The 20,256-nt window shown below is 44.4% G+C and overlaps 1 protein-coding gene across 3 annotated transcripts in view; it reads left to right on the forward strand.

Moving 5' to 3' along the window:
- trim2a (tripartite motif containing 2a) overlaps window positions 1-20,256 on the forward strand; it is a 70,202-nt gene that overhangs the window by 14,916 nt on the left and 35,030 nt on the right. For 2 of the 3 annotated variants that reach the window (XM_029673445.2, XM_065024693.1), the window contains exon 1: window positions 7,846-8,009. The exons of the other annotated variant lie outside the window; for it this stretch is intronic. The gene's annotated coding sequence lies outside the window, so the exon portion shown is untranslated. Of the gene's footprint in view, window positions 1-7,845; window positions 8,010-20,256 lie in introns of those variants that run through there. 3 annotated transcript variants of the gene reach the window in all.

Consider the following 20,256-nt stretch of genomic DNA (forward strand, 5'->3'; position numbering starts at 1 on the left):
CAATACGTAATATGGTAGGTTTTAATCCAGAGAGACTAGAAAAGTGACTTAGAATCATCAGCAGACATCGACACTTGTTTTTATCCCCTGGATTTCTAACTCCTTGATGTTCTTGTTGGATCTTATTTTAATAGCTTGGACTTCGAGGGCCATAATAAATAAATACGGAGACAAAGGACAGCCTCGTTTTACTCCTCTTTATAGCTCAATACTTCCTGAGAAGTAACCATTGTTTACTATTTTACATCTGGGGTTGATGTATATAAGAGTTTCACCAAAATGTATTCCAGGCATTTACAGTGGGGAGAACAAGTATTTGATACAGTGTGGATTTTGAATGTTTTCCTACTTACAAAGCATGTAGAGGTGTGTAATTTGTATCATAGGTACACTTCAACTGTGAGAGACGGAATCTAAAACAAAAGTCCAGAAAATCACATTGTATGATTTTTAAGTAATTCGATTTGCATTTTATTGCATGACATAAGTATTTTGTCACCTACCAACCAGTAAGAATTCCGACTCTCACAGACCTGTTAGTTTTTCTTTAAGAAAATGCGTTACCTGTATAAAATACACCTGTCCACACACGCAATCAAACAAACTCCAACTGCTCCACAATGGCCAAGACCAGAGAGCTGTGTAAGGACATCAGGGATAAAATTGTAGACTTGCACACGGCTGGGATGGGCTACAGGACAATAGGCAAGCAGCTTGGTGAGAAGGCAACAACTGTTGGCGCAATTATTAGAAAATGGAAGAAGTTCAAGATGATGGTCAATCACCCTCAGTCTGGGGCTCCATGCAAGATCTCACCTCGTGGGGCATCAATGATCATGAGGAAGGTGAGGGATCAGCCCAGAACTACACAGCAGGACCTGGTCAATGACCTGAAGAGAGCTGGGACCACAGTCTCAAAGAAAACCATTAGTAACACACTACGCCGTCATGGATTAAAATCCTGCAGCACACGCAAGGTCCCCCTGCTCAAGCCAGCGCATGTCTGGGCCCATCTGAAGTTTGCCAATGACCATCTGGATGATCCAGAGGAGGAATGGGAGAAGGTCATGTGGTCTGATGAGACAGAAATAGAGCTTTTTGGTCTAAACTCCACTCGCCGTGTTTGGAGGAAGAAGAAGGATGAGTACCATCCCAAGAACACTATCCCAACCGTGAAGCATGGTAGTTGGAAACATCATTCTTTGGGGATGCTTTTCTGCAAAGGGGACAGGACGACTGCATCGTATTGAGGGGAGGATGGATGGGGCCATGTATCGCAAGATCTTGGCAACAACCTCCTTCCCTCAGTAAGAGCATTGAAGATGGGTCGTGGCTGGGTCTTCCAGCATGACAACGACCCGAAACACACAGCCAGGGCAACTAAGGAGTGGCTCCCTAAGAAGCATCTCAGCGTCCTGGAGTGGCCTAGCCAGTCTCCAGACCTGAACCCAATAGAACATCTTCGGAGGTAGCTGACAGTCCATATTGCCCAGCGACAGCCCCGAAACCTGAAGGATCTGGCAATGGTCTGTATGGAGGAGTGGGCCAAAATCCCTGCTGTAGTGTGTGCAAACCTGGTCAAGAACTACAGGAAACGTATGATCTCTGTAATTGCAAACAAAGGTTTCTGTACCAAATATTAATTTCTGCTTTTCTGATGCATCAAATACTTATGTCATGTAATAAAATGCAAATTAATTACTTAAAAATCATACAATGTGATTTTCTGGATTTTTGTTTTAGATTCCGTCTCTCACAGTTGAAGTGTACCTATTGCTAAAAAAAATACAGACCTCTACATGCTTTGTAAGTAGGAAAACCTGCAAAATCGTCAGTGTATCAAATACTTGTTCTCCCCACTGTATATATAAATTCTAATTGTACTATTTCAAATGCCTTTTCAAAATCTGCTATGAAGACCAGACACATGTTTTCTTCATTGTTTCATAATGTTCAATTGTTTCAAGTAATTGTCGTATATTATCTCCAGTATACCGTCCATGTAAAAAACCTGTCTGATCAGGATGAACAATATCTGGTATAACCTTTTTATTCTATATGTTTGCAGTAATGAAATCAGTGTAACGAACCTCGTCCTCCTCTTCTGAGGAGGAGTAGCGAGAAGGATCGGAGGACCAATTTGTAGCGTGGTAAGTGTCCATAATGTTTATTAAAATACATAAACTGAAAACTACGAAATACAAAACAATAAACGTGAAATGAACAAACACAAACACGGAAGACAAACACCCACAACCCAAAAGTGAAACCCAGGCTACCTAAGTATGATTCTCAATCAGGGACAACAATTGACAGCTGCCTCTGATTGAGAACCATACTAGGCCGAACTCAAAAACCAACTTAGAAAAACAAACAGACTGCCCACCCAACTCACACCCTGACCATACTAAAACAAAGATAAAATAACAGAACTATGGTCAGAACGTGACAATCAGACCACCTTGTTGAGTACCTGAAAGTCTACCATTTGTATACGAGTAATTAAAACATGCTAATAATGGTTCTTTGAGTACATCAAAAAAGGTCTGATATACCTCTACTGGTATATCGTCAAGCCCGGGTGTTTTTCCAGACTGAAAAGATTTTATTGCCTCAAAGTTCCTCTTCTGTAAGTTGGCCTTCACACTGGTCGTTCTGTAAATGTGTTAATTTGACATTATTAATATTATTATTATTATTATTAAGAAATAAATCCTTGCAGTTAACATCATTCAGTGGAAATGGAGACTGAAAAGAAACATATGCTTAAAATATTTTGCTTCCTCTTTCAAAATATAATTTGGTGAATCATGGAAAACTCCATAATTTGTAACGAGTTTCTGTAAATTAGTTTTGGTAGAATTTCTGTGTTGAAAATGTTTGCATTTTTCACAATTTTTCCATCCAATTCACCTCATTTTTGTAATACATTACACTTGATTGTTCTTGAATAACTACCTCCATTTCTTTTTGTTTTTCCTCTAACCTATTTTGTGTCTCTATAATACAGTTTCCATTACCATCTACCTGCACTGTTACCTCCTCTATTTACTTTATTAGTCTAATCTCTTTTGACCTAAACTATTTTTGTTTTAATGATGAGTATTGCATTCAATCGCCTCTAAAAGTACATTTGAAAGTGTCCCTTACAATAAGGGGATCTGCTGTACCTATGTTGCACAAAACAATATATATATTATGAATTATTTTGTTATAGCTAAGAACAAATTGTCATCCAATAGGCTTTGATTACATTTCCAATATCCCCGCCCACATGGAAATTCTCTGAGTTTTTGGAGGCCAATTTAGATGGTGGTCTGATCGCATTCGGTCTCCTATTAATACTTTTTAAAACTTTTGATGCCAGCAAGAACGAGACTAGGAAGTAATGAAGACGGCTAGCTTGATTAAGCCTCCTCCGTGTATATCTCACTAGGTCAGGGTTTTTCACCCTCCATATATCCACTAGTTCTAATGTATCCATGATCTTTGTGATCTCCTTAAGTGCCTGAGGGTAATGGTTTGTAGAATGACTTCCTTTATGATCCATTGAGTTACTTAAAACCGTATTATGTTCTCCCACCATAATAATAGATTATTTTGTTGCTTGTGAGCTCAATAGATTATTATATATATGTTTTTTAAAGTGTGGATCATCATTATTTGGCCCATATAGATTAATTAGCTAGATCTGTTTTTGGTCCAATAGCATATTCTAAGTAATCCATCTTCCTTGCGGATCTGTTTGCACAATCGGATCAAAATGTGTTTTAATTAGTATAATCACCCCTTTTGAGTGTCTTTGCCCATGACCAAAATATATTTCTCCCTCCCAGTACTTTTCCCACCCAACCTCATCTATATTTGTATGTGTAGTTTCCTGTAAACAATAGATATTATATTTTTTCTGTTTTAGCCATGTAAAAATTGATCTTCTTTTTTTTTATGATCTGCTAAGCCATTACAATTATAACTTGCTACACTTATTTTCCCACTTACCATAATGATACCCAAGTTTCAATTATACTTACCACAACCAATGTTTGTAAACTTACCATTTAAAAAGCACCATGATGATTTAAGTGTCCATATAGTTGTACCATAATAATTTGCACTGTTAAGCATACTGTAGCTGCAACTTTGTAAACCTCCAATTGTCCTAATATTACACCCACTAAAACCTCCCCCCATATTGTCACTAAGACCATCTCCCTGACTCATGACACTCCTCATTATATCCTTTTTGTATTCCGACAAAAAAAAGGAAGAAAAATTATAATGGCCGCTAATGACTGCAAGTAAAAATTAGTCTTATCGCATTATATCCTCTTCTATCGTGCCATGGCTGTGCCAGAGCCGACCGCAAGCCAACCCCGGGCACTCCCTTATAGGAAGGCATACTAATAAGTTATACTCACAGTCGATTCCGACACAGCCACGGCACGACAGCCAAGAAAACATGCAGTACTGACAATCCAGAGCGATTAAACCTGTAAATCCAACACATTGTGTTTTTTATTCCAGGGTCATATTGCGCTATCACCTCGGCTGTTTTACACATTGTACACCATGTTCGGCATGATCACTCAACTGTTTTTCACACTTGCTGTTGTATCCCAGTAAGTGTATGTTTGTTATATAGAATGACCAGTGGACATTATCAGAGAAGCCCTTCTACCATCTATTAACACAGAGGCCAGCTAGGCTGTACGCAAACCTCTGTTGAGTCAACCAAGTACACTCTGTCCCGATGTACAGGGTCTTCAGGGTCTTAATCCCTTTAAGTGAGGGTGGAAGTGGTTAGGGAGGAAACAAATGCATTTGGTGATTGCTGCAGGCATTATTAGGCTCTGCCAATATCATTACAGTAGGAGGGAGAGAGGAAATTCCCCAAGGGCAGGTCTGTGGCATAGGGAAATATTGGCTAGAGAGTATGTGTGTGTGGTGTTTTTTTTTTTGAAGGGGGGGGGATAGGGCTAGGGATCTCTGTATTTTTCTCGGTCTGTATGTCTGTCTGCATACATGTATTTTATGTTTGTTTGTGTGTGTTGACAACATGAGCGATTCTTTCATTGTGCGGTGCTGCAGTTCCAATGGCTGTGCTGTGAGAGACAGGAAGATTGAAGGATATTTAAGAGGAAGGCTTTGTTGGCATCAGTGGCACCAGACCCAAACAGGATAGACTGAGTTAGCCTTACTGCCCTCTGTGCAGAGAGTGGTCCTTCTGCTGTCTGACATAAACACTCACACAGCACTGTTCACCAGACTCTTGCTGTTGTTTTCAAGACCCCAGGGAGCTTCAGTGAGTGGCATGTTATTATGACCAGTGCTCCCTTGATCCTGGTGATTTGTAGGTAAAGTCATTTTGAGGAAGTAGTATATCTCTCCCCCATGCCTTAACATCCTATCTTTGTTTGGGGAGATTTCTCCCTTGTTCACTCCCCTTCGCACATCTGAGTAAAAGCAACATGGCAAAAACTAGTTGGAGCTATTGCTTACACCTACTCTGTCGTTTCAGGTCTGTGGACCACAAACCACAAGGCTACTTTGACAACCTGTTGGTAAATGAACAAATAAATAACCTACAATGTTTATCCTTACATAAGGGGTGTCAAACTCATTTCCCAGAGTGCTGTGTTTCTGCTGGTGTTTGTTATTTCCTTTCAATTTGTGTCCAGTTAAGATCTAGACAACAAGGAGGGGGATTCCTAACTATTCAAATACCTTAAATGATCAATCAATGGCAAGGGAGTGAGCGAAAACGTGCAGACACTCCGCCTTCCAGGATTTGCGTTTGACCCCTGGCTTAGACAAACAAGCAGAGAGTGAACATTTGGGACAGCCAAATAATAATTATTTAAAAAATTGATGCTCAATTTGTTCTCTACTGTATTTTAGCATGTATTTCATGAGTATGGTCTTTTAGTGAAGACTTTGCAAGAAGTGATAACATAATTCTTAATTGGCACAACTTTAGTCAATAGTCTGCATATTCATTCATCATCCACTAGTGTTTTGCTCCAGGCCTTGTGAAGCCAAACAACACTTCAGCTTTTAGCTCTGTAGTGGCTTTGCTTCCTGATCAATAACTGTGTTCAGACTGCACACACAACTATACCAATGTGACTCAGTACTTTTCCAAAGGATGCTGGGATGTCCGCTGGGTAGTGTTCTTGGTGTATGTTCATTAGACACCAATCTGAAGAAATGGGACTGAAACTGGGAGGGAAATTTGATTTGACTTGAACTCCGATAAAAAACGCTTGTTTTTGTTTTCTGTTACAAAATGTTTCGCCACTTTGTGCCCTAATGAACACGACCCAAGAAGCTGCTGGAGGGGCCTGGTACTGGACACCTAGTGCCCTGTTCCATTTTGGCCACTAGACCCTTCCCTTAGCCCCCACCTCTGCTGTTCACAGATCTGAAATTACTTGATCAGTGAAAACAGTAGTGCATATTAAGCATAGCCTATCTAGTGAGATAGGGGGGAAGCCATTGCCATATTGCTTCCACTTATCCAGTCCGTCCACATCTGTGAACACTGAATGGGTAAGAATATGGGGTAAAGGCTAGGGACTTAAATGGAACCGAATCCAAAACCGTCACAAAACACTCCCTGTCGATTTAATAATCTACTGATAAAGGCCTATTCCACAAAGGACTAGATTTTCTACTTTATTGCCCCAAACTTAACAACCTCTTGAACTATACTTTTCCCCAGCCTCAGGGGCTTTGCCTACTATTTAGTACTGTTTTGCTCACTTTGGTTCTTGTGTTCATTTTCTCTGGTATAATTCAAAGCATCACTGCTGAGCCCTTCTCCCGCTGGCCTGCCATATAACTAACAAATGGAAGATTCATGCAAAGAGCAGTAAAGGTTGATTCTCTTTTTCTGTTTCTCCATTAAAAGACTGCGCTGTTGCCGCAAGGCTGAAGTTAGTTATTGGACACCACTTTGTGTAAATACCTTTTGGGAAATGCATTACTACCATATTGTTTCTATTACAACGACGTACTAATCTCTGGTTAGTGAATGGTTGGCCAAAATATTCGTTTTTTTTGGCCAACCATTTACTCAGACCTATCATCAGAGGTGTGTAGAAGACCATGGAACCGTAATGGGGGAGAACTCAACCACCGCTTGTTTGGTTTTGAGGGCTAATGGAGCGTGCAGATGTTTTTACCGCCACTCTTCATCAGGGACTTTATGTAGAAGTCCTGAAGTTTAAACCAGTTAATTACCTCAGCAATGACAAATTCAATGTACTGCAATGTTTTTTTAGGCACTGGAAAAGGTGCCTGATTCATTCAGTACTGTTCTATATACATACATTTATGTCAAATGGGTTCCCATGCTGGTTCCACATCTTACGACAATGCATTTATTATGTACGGTATTATAATACTTTTACCTTGGATTGAATAGAACTGAAATAGATTTACTATATTTCACCTGGTGAGTCAGTATAAAACATAAACACCATTGTAAATACAAATATTACCATCCCTTTCTAACCATGCAGAACATGCTCTTCTAAAACATGACATTCAAATCATGAGTGGCTTCCGGCATGTTCTGTTTGTTTCCCTCCTCTCCTCCTGTTACACATCCCTTACTCTCCCTCCTTATCTAGTGAAGTCTGTTGTTTTCTGCCTGTAATGCCTCTGGCCCTGTGGGGCTACAAGCCAAACACACACACACACACATGTGGCCACCCCCAAGCCTCACTGAGCTCTGCGATTGGTCATTGCCTCTCCCCTGACAGTGATGCCCCTCCTCCCTCCTGCTGCGCTCAGCTGGTGGCTTCTCTGTCAGTCTGTTTGCATTATCGTAACAGCTCCAGCCTCTCACACACATACGCTCCCTCACATACACACACACACACACACACACACACACACACCATGTCAGAGATGAGACGGATTATGTGACAGGGAGATCTGTGTGGACGTTCTCACATACCGAGAGGGAAGAGAGAAGAGAGAACCAGAACAGCCATGGAGTTCAAGTAAGTGGTGCTTTCTGGGCTTGGAGAAGGGAGGATGGAGAGAGAAGGGAAACACGAGGGACATTGACAGAGAGAAATGAAGAAGGGAGGAAGTTGTATTATCTGCATAGTGTCTCCTTTGGGGGGATAGTTGGGTGTGTGGTGTAAAGTCTGTGTGCGTCACTAACTGTGTGTCTCTGTAGGTCTGCCTCTCTAACACAAACAGTCAGAGATAATTAGTTGACTAGACACATACAATGTCAAGGGAAAGATCCATAGGTGACATCCTCATTTCACTCAAATACCTTATATCTCTTGAAATATTACTGGAACTATTTTCTTGAATAGTAACATCCTATCACAACACTATGAGCAATGGTTTGGTGGCTGAATGTTGAACTTAGATCTTACTGTGTGTGTGTGTGTGTGTGTGTGTGTGTGTGTGTGTGTGTGTGTGTGTGTGTGTGTGTGCGCATTCGTTTACAGTATTTTTGTTTGACACTTGCAGTTGTTCTCTCAGTGTGTGTGTGTGTTTATCAGCGTGGGCAGGCTGTAGACTGACGCCCATGCGAGGAAACCAGACACTGATGATACATTGATAGGAGGAGGGCTGTGAGAGTGTGGCTTGTATCCCAAATGGCACCATTGTCCCTATATAGTGCACTACTTTTGCCCAGAGCCATATGGGCCCTGGTCAAAAGTAGTGCACTAAATAGGGGGGCTCTGGTCAAAACTAGTGCACTACATTGGGAAGAGGGTACCATTTGGAACAAGGCCTGTGTATCAATTGCTGGGGTGATGAAACTTGATATCTGGGGGTTGCACTGGTCCATTGTTCATCATGCAGACGGTTCTGGGCAGCTATATGGGCTACAATGGGTGTGGGGCTCTGTAGCGAGTCAAGCCCTGAAATCTTAAGTGGGTTATGATGCGATACAATAAAATTCCAACCATATATTATAATTGGAATGAAATATGCTATTTTAAAGATAATTTCCTATTTTCATTGGAGTTTATCTTGCTTAGAATATATTTGTGAATTAATGAACTATTTTAGTGAGGTCTGCTTTGTATTTCATCTTATGAAATTATATTTACTTTGCCTATTTCCCTTATTGTTCCATGAACTGTTTTCTTTATATCTACCTGATAATCTGTTGGTTGATATTGAGTCAAGTGGTTTATATTGTGTTCATGTTAGCTCTGAAACATTTAGCCTTTTTATTTGCATTTAGCTAATACATTTGTGGTTGAGTGTGCTAAGGGATAGTTTGCGTCAAAAACTAGAAAACATGCTCAACTCATTGCAGTTTTTGCTCTGTACTCAACATGCTCTATCTTGAAAACTTGACTGCTGGTGTGCACTGTATTAGCAGTGGATTAATTAACAAAATACCAAAATACATTTTGTCAGTAAAGTGATCCTTTAACAGTACTGCTTCTCAGTCTCACAGATGCAGTTTATTTCGTGGTATGGCTGACTGCTCAGTGAGGGCTGAAATGGGAAGTGTATCTGACTCTGGTTGACAGATGTGCAAAGTCCATGTTTTCTGTTGCACTGACGCTAGCACAGTTGTACTCTGTAATTTAAGGTGACTGGAACACACACATATACACACACACACACACACTGACTCTTCTCATTGACATATCTGCTATCCTCAGACAGTGCTGTCGCTAGATGTGTAGAGTGAGTGTTATTGTCATGGACAGAGCACTTATGAAAAAGACAGGCCTTCACAGATACACAGCCAGCAAAGGGGAAAAACAATGTTCAACATTGAGTACAAAGAACAGTAGGCAATGTTTGAGTATTCTTCTCAGTAAAGCACGCCTACCGGTATATAGCTATATTCCTCTGACTACCAGGGAGAAGAGATGCAGTATATTGAGCATTCGGAACATTCCCTGAACTGCTAGGGGTCAATATTGCCCAGCAGGCACAAACATGGCTGCCATGGCATTATGTAACAACATCTAACAGTATCAGGATGCATTTTGGTTTAAACCGCAATGACCAAAGCCTCTATCTATAGCTGTGGGTGGGAGATGGTCTTAATATACTTGTGGGTGGGAGGATGAGAGAGATCTGTACCATCCCCCTTCCCCTCCCGATATCTCCATGATCTCTTATCATCCCATCCCTACTGCGTGGGCCCAGTGGATGCTTTAGATTTGTGTGTGTCCACTCACAGAGTGGGGGTGGGGGACTTAACGCACCCTTTCCAACAAACACACATTGAACCGACAAATCCCTCTCAACAAAGAGAGATTGAGATGAAAACAATGAAAATAATAAAATCACTTCAGTTATGTAGTGTGCTACAGATGAAAAATACATTCATGGGTAACAAAACATACCAGAATTCTCAGCAACACAAGTAAACTGTATTTGTGTCATACTTCCACTATGAAAGTACTCCTGAGCAAGACAAAGAATACTTATAGAACCTCTAGATAAGAAAACTGTCACCTGAAAATAGCTAACCGCTGGAGGATTAGACAGAACAAAGATATTCAAGATAAAGAAACAAAATATTTAAAAAAATGGATAGCCAAGATGAGGATTATCCTGACAATTAAGCAACAATTTCAACATAATAGATTTTAAAGGGACAATTAGCAGTTGATTGTCCCTTTAAACAGATGCCTCAAGTCCTCAATTGGCAGCTTCATTAAATAGTACCCACAAAATACCAGTCTCAAGGTCAACAGTGAAGAGCCGACTCCAGGATGCTGACCTTCTAGGCAAAGTTCCTCTGTCCAGTGTCTGTGTTCTTTTTCCCATCTTAATCTTTTATTTGTATTGGCCAGTCTGAGATATGGCTTTTTCTTTGCAACTCTGCCTAAAAGGCCAGCATCACGGAGTTGCCTCTTCACTGTTGACGTTGAGACTGGTGTTTTGCGGGTTTCTCAAACTAGACACAAATGTATTTGTCCTCTTTCTCAGTTGTGCACCTCTCTTTCTACTCTAGTTAGAGACAGTCTGCGCTGTCCTGTGAAGGGAGTAGTACACAGCGTTGTAAAAGATCTTCAGTTTCTTGGCAATTTCTCGCATGGAATAGCCTTCATTTCTCAGAACAAGAATAGACTGACGAGTTTCAGAAGAAAGTGCTTTGTTTTTAGCCATTTTGAGCCTGTAATCGAACCCACAAATTCTGATGCTCCAGATACTCAACTAGTCTAAAGAAGGACAGTTTTATTGCTTCTTTAACCAGGACAACAGTTTTCAGGTGTGCTAAAAGGGTTTTCTAATGATCAATTAGCCTTTTTAAAATGATAAACTTGGATTAGCTAACACAACGTGCCATTAGAACACAGGTGTGATGGTTGCTGATAATGGGCCTCTCTACGCCTATGTAGATATTCCATAAAAAATCTGCCGTTTCCAGCTACAATAGTCATTTACAACATTAACAATGTCTACACTTGTCACGACTTGTTCGGACGGAGTTCGGCGGTCGACGTCATCGGTCTTCTAGCCATCGCCGCTCCACCTTTCATCTTCCATTCGTTGTCTTGTTTTCCCTCACACCTGGTTCATATTCCCTCATCAGACTAAATGTACATTACCCTCTGTTTCCCCCATGTCTGTGTGTGGAATTGTTCTTTGTGTAGGGTGTTACGCTACAGGCTGGCTTGCGCTAGGTTTGTTACAAACCCTAGGTTAGTTTGTTTTGTTTAATCCGGTTTATGTTACCGTGGTTGTGCGTTGTGCTGACTTGCCTGTGCCTTTGGGCCAGGGTGTATATTAAAGTCCTCCTGTTATCACCCATCTCTGCTCTCCTGTGCCTGACTTCCCGGCAAACCAGTCACACACCCCGTTACAGAATTCCACTCCTATCAATGGAGTCAGCAGTAGCGGGTGCCCCCGTTTTGGAGATAGAGGAGCGCGTCCAGGAACACGATGCCTCACCATCTCGGCGCTGTCATGGACTGTGTCGTCCAGATTACACAGGGAGTCCCTCCAGCACCCCCACCAGCACAACAGGGGTCTCCACTACTCGCCTCCCCTGCACCCGGTCCCAGTGGGATGGGTCTCGCCCTTCCCAGGGAGTTTGATGGGACGGCGGCACGCTGCCAGGGGTTCCATCTCCCAGCACCACCACTCCGGTGCCTATGGAGCCGGGGGGGGGGGGGGGGTGCTGCACTCAGGGAGGCCGGAGGGGGGGCTTTCACGTGCACCAACTGTGGCTGCAGAGGTCACACTGCCGGTCGGTGTCGGGTTGGTTCCTCTGGGGGTCGAGGCAGCAGGCAGAGCACTCTGGCGTCATCCCAGGTGAGCTTGCACCATACTCACCCAGAGCCCTCTGTTGCCCACCGGTTTTTGCAGGCCAAATTTCATGAATTTTCCCCGCATTCCCAAAATAAGGCGCTCGTCGATTCAAGCGCGGCAGAGCATTTGCCCATAGTTTAGTGATCCCCATTGTTCCAGTGGTTAGGCCCTTTCCAGTTCACGCGTTGGACAGTCGACCATTAGGGTCCGGCTTTATCAGGGAGGCTACCACTCTGGTCATGGTGATGCAGGGGGGTCACAGGGAGAGAATCAGTCTCTTCCTCATTGACTCTCCTGCGTTTCCCGTGGTGCTAGGCCTTCCCTGGTTAGCCTATCATGACCCCATGATCTCTAAGAAGGTGACTCAATTACCACCCCATCGTCGGGGGGGATTGTGCGATAAACCTCCAGGTAGACGCCACACTTCCCAGGAGTCACGTGTATCCCCTGTCACAGGCAGAGACGGCAGCTATGGAGACATATGTTTCCGAATCCCTGCGTCAGGGGTACATTCGGTCCACCACTTCACCCGCCTCTCCTCGAGTTTCTTTTTTGTGAAGAAGGAGGGAGGTCTGCGCCCGTGTATTGACTATCGAGCCCTTAACCAGATCACTGTGAAGTACAGTTACCCGCTACCTCTCATAGCCACAGCGATTGAGTCAATGCACAGGGCACGATGTGAGCGGAAGACAGCATTCAATACCACCTCAGGGCATTATGAGTACCTCGTCATGCCGTACGTGTTGATGAATGCTCCATCAGTCTTCCAAGCCTCTGTAGATGAGATTTTCAAGGACCTGCACGGGCAGGGTGTAGTGGTGTATATCGATGACATTCTGATATATTCCGCTACACGCGCCGAGCATGTGTCCTTGGTGCGCAGGGTGCTTGGTCGACTGTTGGAGCATGACCTGTACCTCAAGGCTGAGAAATGCCTGTTCTTCCAGCAGTCCGTCTCCTTCATAGAAAACTGCATTTCCACCTCAAGGGTGGAGATGGAGAGTGACCACATTTCAGCTGTGCGTAATTGGCCAACTCCCGCCACGGTAAAGGAGGTGCAGCATTTTTTTAGGGTTTGCCAATTGCTACCAGAGGTTATTCCGGGGTTTTGGTCAGGTAGCGGCTCCCATTACCTCACTGCTGAAGGGGGGGGGCGGTGAGCTTGCAGTGGTCGGCTGAGGCGGGCAGGGCTTTTGATCACCTAAGGGCTCTGTTTACCTTGGCTCCCGTGCTAGCGCATCCGGATCCCTCTTTGGTGTTCACGGTGGAGGTGGACGCGTCCGAGGCTGGGATAGGAGCCGTGCTCTCTCAGCGCTCGGGTACGCCACCAAAGCTCCGCCCCTGTGCCTTCTTCTCAAAGAAGCTCAGCTGTGATGTATGGGACCGGGAACTTGTTGGCTGTGGTGAAGGCGTGGAGACATTGGCTTGAGGGGACTCAACACCCTTTTCTAATCTGGACTGACCACCGCAACCTGGAGTACATCCGGGCAGCGAGGAGACTGAATCCTCGTCAGGCAAGGTGGGCCATGTGTTTTTACCCGTTTTGTTTTCACCCATGGATCCTACCCCCATACTCCCGGCCTCCTGCCTGGTGGCGCCGGTAGTGTGGAAGTTGGACGCGGACATTGAGCGGACGTTATGTGCAGAGCCCGCTCCCTTCCAGTGTCCCGCTGGGCGTTTGTACATTCCGTCTGCTGTCAATGATCTATTGTGCGCACACGTCACCCTTCTCTGGTCATCCAGGCATCGGTCGGACAGTGCGCTGTCTGAGTGGGAAGTACTGGTGGCCCACCTTGGCAAAGGACGTGAGGGTTTATGTTTCCTCCTGCTCGGTGTGCGCCCAGTGTAAGGCTCCTGCCCAGAGGTAAGCTACACCCCTTACCCATTCCACAATGGCCATCTGTCGGTCGATTTCCTCACCGATCTTCTTCCCTCACAGGGTAACACCACGATCCTGATAGTTGTGGTCCTGCCAACTCCTCCCTCTGCCCGGTCTCCCTCCGGCCCTACAGACTGCGGAGGCCTTGTTTATTCACGTCTTCCGGCACTACGGGGTGCCTGAGGATATAGTGTCTGATCGGGATCCCCAGTTCACTTCGAGGGGCTGGAGGGCATTCATGGAACGTCTGGGCATCTCGATCAGCCTTACCTCGGGTTTTCACCCCGAGAGTAATGGGCAGGTGGAGAGAGTGAACCAGGATGTGTGTAGGTTTCTGCGGTCTTATTGCCAGGCCCGGCCCTGGGGAGTGGGCGGCGTTCGTGCCCTAGGCCGAGATGGCTCAGAACTTGCTCCGTCACTCCTCCACTAACCTCTCTCCTTTCCCGTGCGTACTGGGGTACCAGCCGGTTCTGGCGCCTTGGCATCAGGGTCAGACCTAGGCTCCTGTGGTGGACGACTGGTTCAGACGCGCGGAGGAGACCTGGGATGCCGCCCATGTTCACCTCCAGCGGGCCGTGCTGCGCCAGAAGGTGAGCGCAGATTGTCACCGCAGTGAGGCCCCAGTGTTCGCACCAGGGGACCGGGTCTGGCTCTTGACCCGAAACCTGCCCCGCTGGGGCCTTTAAACAGCTTGGAAAATTCCAGAAAATGATGTCGTGGCTTTAGAGGCTTCTGACAGGCTAATGGACATAATTTAAGTCAATTGGAGGTGTACCTGTGGATGTATTTCAATGTCTACCTTCATACTCAGTGCCTCTTTGCTTGACATCATGGGGAAATCAAAAGAAATCAGCCAAGACCTTTTTGAAATTGTAGACCTCCACACGTCTGGTTCATCCTTGGGAGCAATTTCCAAATGCCTGAAGGTACCAGGTTCATCTGTACAAACAATAGTACGCAAGTATAAACACCATGGGACCACGCAGCCGTCATACCGCTCAGGAAGGAGACTTGTTCTGTCTCCTGGAGATGAATGTACTTTGGTGTGAAAAATGCAAATCAATCCCAGAACAACAGCAAAGGACCTTGTGAAGATGCTGGAGGAAACAGGTACAAAAGTATCTATATCCACAGTACAACGAGTCCTACATCGACATAACCTGAAAGGCCGCTCAGCAAGGAAGAAGCCACTACTCCAAAACCGCCATAAAAAAGCCAGACTACGGTTTGCAACTGCACATGGGGACACAGATCGTACTTTTTGGAGAAATGTCCTCTGGCCATAATGACCATCAATATGTTTGGAGGAAAAAGGGTGAGGATTGCAAGCTGAAGAACACCATCCCAATCGTGAACACTGGGGTGGCAGCATCATGTGGGGGTGGGGGTGCTTTGCTGCAGGAGGGACTGATGCACTTCAGAAAATAGATGTCGTCATGACGGAAGAACATTTTGTGGATATATTGAAGCAACATCTCAAGAAATCAGTCAGGAAGTTAAAGCTTGGTTGCAATTGGTCTTCCAGGTGGACAATGACCCAGGCATACTTCCAAAGTTGTGGCAAACTGGCTTAAGGACAACAAAGTCAAGGTATTGGAGTGGCCATCACAGAGCCCTGACCTCAATCCTATAGAAAGTTTGTGGGCAGAACTGAAAAAGCTTGTGTGAGCAAGGAGGCCTACAAACCTGACTCAGTTGCACCAGCTCTGTCAGGAGGGATGGGCCAAAATTCACCCAACCTATTGTGGTAAGCTTGTCAAAGGCTACCTGAAACGTTTGACCCAAGTTAAACAATTTAAAGGCAATGTTACCAAATACTTATTGAGTGTATGTACATTTCTGACCCACTGGGAATGTGATGAAAGAAATAAAAGCTGAAAGAAATAATTATCTCTACTATTATTCTGACATTTCACATTCTTAAAATAAAGTTATGATCCTAACTGACCTAAAACAGAATTTTTACGAGGATTAAATGTCAGGAATTGTGAAAACTGAGTTTAAATGTATTTGGCTAAGGTATATGTAAACTTCCGACTTCAACTGTATGGTATTCAGCACTATGGAGTCACTGATAATAGTGGTAGATGCCTCAATCAGATTGTAACTTTGATGTCTGCCTCACAAACTGCCTAAATGTTAACTGGCTAGAATAATTCAATGAAAAATACCTGATATGTTGGTTAAATTTGTATGCTCTAATTGCTCTGATAAGTGGTCTCCTGTTAATGGTAGGTCATTTCTAGTTGTGTATACTGTCCAATTCATCTGAATGATAAGTGCTTTGTGCTAGTTGTTGATCTACAACAGTGCTGATGTTTCAGGTTTGATGTAGTCTTCATGGACTGTTGTCATTTTCATTTTCCATTTCATTTTAGACCAATGCTATAATTTAGCTTTGTTGCCTTCCATTGAACAATACTTGTATTCCCCAGTTAATGAAGACTCATCTTAAATCAAAATGAATACTCACAGAAATTGCAGTTATTTCAACCTACACTATAACTGCGTCACAAATGGCACCCTATTTCCTATGGTTGCACTACTTTTGACCCTATGTGCCCTGGTTAAAAGTATTGCACTATATAGGGAATAGGGTGTCATTTGGGATGCACACCGTATGATGGGAGGACTTTAATGTCAGTCATTAACAATGTCCTTTGTCATTATGGTGATTTCAAAGCCCTTTTACTCCGGTCGTTGCTCAGTAACAAAGTGCACAGCATTTATGTTCCTTGTTTGTGTGGCCAGTCTAGCCATTGATAATATGTATCCCAGCCAGGTGAAGTGTATGTGCGTGTTCTGTGCATGCGTGTTTGTATGCGTGTTCAGAATTTGGCACTGCTAATAAACCTAAGCAATTAAAAACCTGTTAGGATTCCCCTTTGGAACTCTCCTAACACACACTCTATACAGTTCTGAAATGAATCCCTCCACTCACTGAAAACAAGCCCTGTGTCTGTCTACAGTCTCAGACAGTTAGCTGAGGTGTTAGCATGCTGCTAATGCTACTAGTGATTTCATTATGGAGCGTTGGGCCCCCTGCTCTAACCTGTTGTGTCCCTTTTGGTCATGTGTGTGTGTGTGTGACTGTGTGTTTGTGTCCCTCTCACGCTCTGGTTTACGTTTAGAAAATTTGGCCGGCGTCACCGTTGTGATGGTGTGACAAGGCAGTTTGTGTTGTTCCCATAGAGAGATGGAGAGAGATAGGGAGCATAGGGGGAAACAGCTGAGGTCAGTGCTCTGGAAAGAGCTGTGGGATGGAAAGGGTAGCAGAGCTGAGCGGAGTATTGACATTATTGGCCAAAACTTAGAGAGGCGAGACAGGGCTGCACACCGACACTGCTTTCCATTGAGACTGGTGAGTGGTATATATTATTGATGAATTTGATATTGGAGTTTGGGCTGTGGTCCAATACTTCTTCTTCTCTTCCCTTTATGTATTGTGGGTCAAACACATAGACTGTAAAAAAAATTAGGTCAAACAAGATTGGATAGATTGAAACTGGAGTTTCTAGTTAAGCGGCTTTCACATTGTTCCAATCATGTCAGATCTGATATTATTTGAAGCAAGGATAAAATGTAGACTTTATAAACTATTCAAACAGGGTTTTGGCCTATATTTGCAGTATAAGTAATGTAACTGAACTGGGTGTGTTAATTTTGAGAGGTTGAGAGTTGGCATAAGCCTACTGTATCACATAACCTTGCTCTGAGAGGCAAAAACACCAGTTTTATTTTTTTTTAGCGAGTGTTCTTTCCAGCCCAGTGTCTTTGTGTCCAGGGGGGTGGGGTGAAGGGATGGGGGAGTCTACAGATGCCAAACGTCATGCAGACCTCCCTCTGAATGGGTTGAAGTAATCCTCAATCTGGCGTCTGGAAGAGGAGAGGGTGGACACATTTTAAAGATGCGCGCACACACACACACACAAACACACACACACACATACACACACACACACACAGACAGACAGAGCTCACAGCTGGAATGGTGAAATGGACTGACTGGGTGGTGTGGGTGCACAAGCATGGATGCACATGTACACAAACGTAATGATTGGGAATTACCGTCCATGTTCCTGTTATATCCAAGCCAATCCTCCTACATCCCCTTTCCAGCGTCCTCACCTCCTCCACAACCCCTCTGATCTGTTTAAAAAAAAATCTCAGTAAGGGACTAGTATCTAGTCTGTGATCTCTCTGTAGTCTCTGGTTCTCCTCACTCTGTTGTGGTTTCACAGAACTAGTTTATTCCGTAGCAGCCCTATCTCCTAGCAGATGCACACAGACCAATGACACAATTTGATTGCACTGACAATGAAAACGTATATCCATAAGCCCTTCTGCTATTGGCTAAAATGTTGTTTGCTGATAGACTAACTGGCCATATTCTCTTGATTAGATTTAGTTTCATGCTGCTAATAAGTTATTATTGAAATCTTCTCATCTGCTTTGTGTTCTTTCCCCCTCGGTAAGAGTCATTATGATTTGATTCGTGTAGTGTGAAATTCTGAATCAGTGGCCTGAAATTACACACTACAATTAATTTCCCACTAGTTATGGCAATTATTATAAACGATATAGCTGTTGACGCTTGTTATGCTTTGCCTCCTGTGATTAAATTGCACCAATAATATATTTGTTTAACTGTAGTTTCATCAGCTTTGTTGGTTTGGTCATTGTTTTGTTTTGCATCCCAAATGGCACCTTATGGGCACTGGTCAAAAGTAGTGCACTATATACAGAATAGCGTGCCATTTTGAGAGGCAACCTTGGGGTGTATCCACCATTTTAAAATGAATTACTGAAGAGACATTTCTTTCTTTTGATCTTCTTTGGAACTCAAACAAGGCTCAAACTAGATATGGTAATTTCCGTGTGAAACGTGACATGTTGTCACGCCCTGGTCAAAGTATTTTGTCTTCATGTATTTGGTCAGGCCAGGGTGTGACATTGGTTTTTGTATGTGGTGTGTAGCTTAGTGGGATTGTAGCTTAGTGGGGTGTTCTAGGAAAGTCTATGGCTGTCTGAAGTGGTTCTAAATCAGAGGCAGGTGTTTATCGTTGTCTCTGATTGGGAACCATATTTAGGCAGCCATATTATTTGGTTGTATTGTGGGTGATTGTCCTGAGTGTCTTGATGTCCTTGTTTGATGTTAGTTGACACAAGTATAGGCTGTTTTCGGTTTTCGTTTCGTTTATTGTTTTGTAGTGTTCGTGTTTAGTCGTGTTTACGTTTGTTTAAATAAACATGGATCGCAATCGACACGCTGCAGTTTGGTCCGACTCTCCTTCACCATATGAAAACCGTGACAGAATCACCCACCACAGGACCAAGCAGCGTGTCAACAGGCAGGAGCAGCCCAAAGAGGAGAAGCGCAATAAGGATTTCTGGACATGGGAGGAAATCCTCGACCCTGGGCTAAACCAGGGGAATATCGCCACCCCAAGGAGGAACTAGAGGCGGCAAAAGCGGAGAGGCGTTGGTATGAGGAGGCAGCACGGCGACGTGGATGGAAGCCCGGGAATCAGCCCCAAAAATTTCTTGGGGGGGGGCTTACAGGGAGTATGGCTACGCCAGGTAGGAGACCTGCGCAAACTCCCTGTGCTTACCGGGGGGCTAGAGAGACCGGGCAGGCACCGTGTTATGCAGTGGTGCGCACGGTTATCGGCCGGGCTAGATTGAGCGTCGAGCCAAATGCCATGAAGCCGGCTCTACGCATCTGGTCCCCAGTGCGTCTCCTTGGGCCGGCTTACATGGCACCAGCCTTGCGCTCAGTGTCTCCGGTTCGCCTACATAGTCCAGTGCGGGCTATTCCACCTCGCCGCACTGGCAGGGCGACCGAGAGTATTCAACCAGGTAAGGTTGGGCAGGCGCGGTGCTCAAGAGCTCCAGTGCGCCTGCACGGTCCGGTCTATCCAGTACCACCTCCACACCCCAGCCCTCCGGTAGCAGCTCCCCGCACCAGGCTTCCTGTGCGTGTCCTCGGCCCAGTACCACCAGTGCCAGCACCACGCATCAGGCCTACAGTGCGCCTCGCCTCTCCTGCGCTGTCGGAGTCTCCCGCCTCTCCTGCGCTGTCGGAGTCTCCCGCCTCTCCTGCGCTGTCGGAG

This window comes from Oncorhynchus nerka, linkage group LG11 (assembly GCF_034236695.1).
Source record: "Oncorhynchus nerka isolate Pitt River linkage group LG11, Oner_Uvic_2.0, whole genome shotgun sequence".
NCBI classification, from domain to species: Eukaryota; Metazoa; Chordata; class Actinopteri; order Salmoniformes; family Salmonidae; genus Oncorhynchus; species Oncorhynchus nerka.